Raw genomic sequence first — 3,628 nt, 5'->3', positions numbered from 1 at the left:
ATGCGGAGACAAGTCTTTAGTTTGTAATTATTCTAATTTAATTTAAAATTCATATTGTGTAAATATAAACATGACATGAGCGTTATATATATGTATATATATATATATATATATATGTATATATATATGTTTAAAACCATCTGATTTTATTAGTATTATAATTAAATATTTGGCTGTATTATCAAAGTGGTACACATATATAATACACGCTCATGTTTGAATCTGTACATATACAACACATATTGTTGTTCATTGTAAGTTGTTAAACATCATGCCTTGTATTCAGAAAAAATTGACATGCAACAGTGATATCTATTTTTACTGAATCCTGTTTTTAAAGTGCAATGAAAGATTGCTACACTGTAACTTCTTTTTGAAAATTTGAGGGAACATAACTCATATATTATGATTATTACTTTATATTTATATGTATATATATATATATATATATATATATATATATATATTTTATTTTGTTACAAAAATATATTTGTACGATATCAGTAATAAAATTGGCAATTTAATTTTATATTCATTTTTTTTTTGAATTTAGTTCTACAATTTCAAAATTATACCCACCTGCATATCAAAATAATGCACTGAATTCAGTGCATACTAATTATTGTATTATTTACATTGAAGGCAAGAAATTTTCATTCAAATATGTACGCAAAAAATATGCGCTCAGTAAATAACGCTTTTCATCAAAGTTTCACGGCATGTGCTATAATTATTGTGCAATGTAATTATTGATTGATTATTTTTTATGTTATTTTAATATTTCAAAATATAATTATGATTATTTAACTTCCCAAGAAGTTTGTTTTCGCGAAAAAATGTGATTTGCTAATTTTATGTTTTTACGACGTATCGAGTCATTTTGAATCGAATGAGACTAAATTTGTAAAAAGTATGTGTGTTTTTGACCTTTTGTCGATTTTTGCTCAAAAACGGCTGGACCGATATGGAGAATTTAAAAATCATTTGATGTAACACGATAAGGACTTGTAATTGTTTCTGCGTTTTGGCTGATCGGCCAAGCCGTTTATTTATAAATAACAGAAAGTGTAAAATTTTTCGTCCCACAATCGTCGACAATCACGAATCGATTTTACAAATTCCAAAACTTTTCGAAAGATATTGGTTGGGAATCTTGTTGATTAGTTTTTGGTATAGATCTGTCGGGCCGTTTCTTCGTAATTAATTTTCGAAAAAACTTTGTTTGACTATTTCGATTAAATAACATACTTCAAAATATTATAACTCTACGATAAGTGGTTGAATTATAAAAAATCATCAAAGTTTAGAATTTCGCCGCGCCCTTTGGTGCAGTATGCTTGGGTCCGATCCCTGTGTGGCACTATCGGGCAGTAATTATAAAAACAATTAAGGTTTATATTTAAACTACAAAACCAGTAAGAAATACAAACAACAACGTTTATTTTACATTAATAAGAATAAATATTTTTAAAATTTTAACAAAAAGCATTTTTTCTCATTTCGAACTCCAAGGCTTTAAAAGTTTAAAAGTTTTGAAAACATGGTGACTGCACACTAATTAGCTGGTTAAACCTATTAGTATATGTATAGTATGCCGCTGTATTCCGTAGAATAACTTTAAAAACGGCCAAATCCTTCGTAGAACGTAGGGGCTACGTATTTCGTAGAACATACTTTGTTCATGAACCTAGGCACAACGATTACCAACCAATAGCGAGTTCTTCTGAATTATTCCGAACCACCCAAAGAACGTTCTAATAGCCATTTAAAAAAGGCACATTTAAAAAGAATGAAATTTTTGAAAAAATATTAGACTGTTGGGTGCCGGACTAAAAGACTTCTACTGTACGTTATGTGTTTCGTGTATGTAATGCATTATAAAATGCATTTTATAACACGAAATAGATGGCATAAAATGTGTTAAACAAATTATAATTTAATTAGTACAATTACGGAATATTACAAGTATGTTTGAAAGGCTTCATTTGATAATCGAACATTTTTTAGTGAAAGCGAAAATTTTATTTTCGAAAGAACAGTTCAACATTTTACCTAGATAGCTGAATCTTAATTCTTATAGAATAAGTTTTTTTAACATCCTGTAGGGTAGTTACAGTAATGGGCCGAAAATCGATAATGAAAATTTTTGCATATTTTCACGTTTTGAAGGTTTCTAAACAATTTGACCTCAGAAAAATTTGATTTGTGTATGAGTGTGTTTTGTATGTCCGCATTTTTTTGTTCACTTTTTGGGGCGCACGGATCGACTAATTTGAACGGTTTAAAAACATTCGATTCCTATTGATAGGGAGATGTGCTGATTGGCAGATCCAGCCGTTTCGGAGATACGGAGCAAAGAGTGCAGAAAATAGAAATCGAGTTTTTGAGAGAACGGAGTATCCGATTTGAATGATCTAAAAAAGATTCAATTTGTAATGATTGGGAGAAGAGGTGATTAGTTTTTGACAAAGGCAGGTCCAGCCATTTTGAAGATACAGAGCTAAATGTGCAAAAAATGCAGTTTTTGAAAGAACTAAGCGTCCGATTTCAATGATTCAAAGAGCTTTCTGCTTATTTTAACAATATAATTGCTTTTGGGAAAAAAATTGTTTCAAATTTTTTTTTTCATATTTTTTTTTGTATATTGAAAATAATTCAGTCTTTAATTTTAATTCTGACTAAAGTTCTAATATACTTTCTCAATTCTTATAAATATTAGATAATGTTACAGCATTTATAATAATCTATTTGAAAACATTTAATATTCCTCGAACATTTTGTTACGGTACAGGAAGTTCCTGCAATTTGCCTTAAGGCAGATGCCACACACCACTAGTTATTATTATTTATTGACTTCTATTTAATAATAGAAGAATAGAATTTAGTCAATAATAGATTGAGTGGATTTATTTTTTTGTAATCAGTTTAAATCATCTTTATAAATAAAGATAACCTGGAACTTTGGTCTGGCTAACGCCTTTTGAAGCTCACGTAGGGCAAGGGCAATAGTTCGTCCTCGGTACCCCGTTACCTCGTCGCCGTGGTTTCCAACCTGTGGGGCGCGAGAATTTTGCAAGGGGGGGCATACGGCTGTTTCCAAAATACTATAATTGAAAATAAACCAAACATTTTGAAATGATATACAAAATTAAACTTAGTTTATATGTCGATTTTTACATAATATTGCATATTATTTCATATTATGATTGATGAATGATTTTTTATTATTAGAGTGGGGTGCTGTGGTTCGAAAAAGGTTGGAAAGCACTGCTTTATCTTGTCGTCACGTTACGTATCGCTTTCGTTGCATGATCAGATACAAGATATTCGAAAACGCCTAGCTTTCCTGCAACCATTGTGCACTATCATCTTGCAATACTACTGAATTTGATAGATCCGTGTTTGACGTTTCGCCCGATTGCCCGATTGTTTAGCGTCTGACGTTCTGTCTTGTTATGTTTTGTTGACTTGGGTGCATGTTTAATAAATAAGTGATATTGCAATTGTTCCGCTATTGTTTGATTTGTGTGAATTCGATTCGTTTTTATTCAATAGATGTTTTCAGTTGTGTGTATTGAGATTTTCAAAGGCGGGTGTAACCTAACCTAGGACTTTAGTAATAATCGCA

Source organism: Ctenocephalides felis, unplaced genomic scaffold (genome assembly GCF_003426905.1).
Source record: "Ctenocephalides felis isolate EL2017-DRISC unplaced genomic scaffold, ASM342690v1 CF-g0.4_SCAFFOLD_01886, whole genome shotgun sequence".
In the NCBI taxonomy this organism is placed as follows: domain Eukaryota; kingdom Metazoa; phylum Arthropoda; class Insecta; order Siphonaptera; family Pulicidae; genus Ctenocephalides; species Ctenocephalides felis.
Note: the sequence above shows the minus strand (reverse complement) of the source record.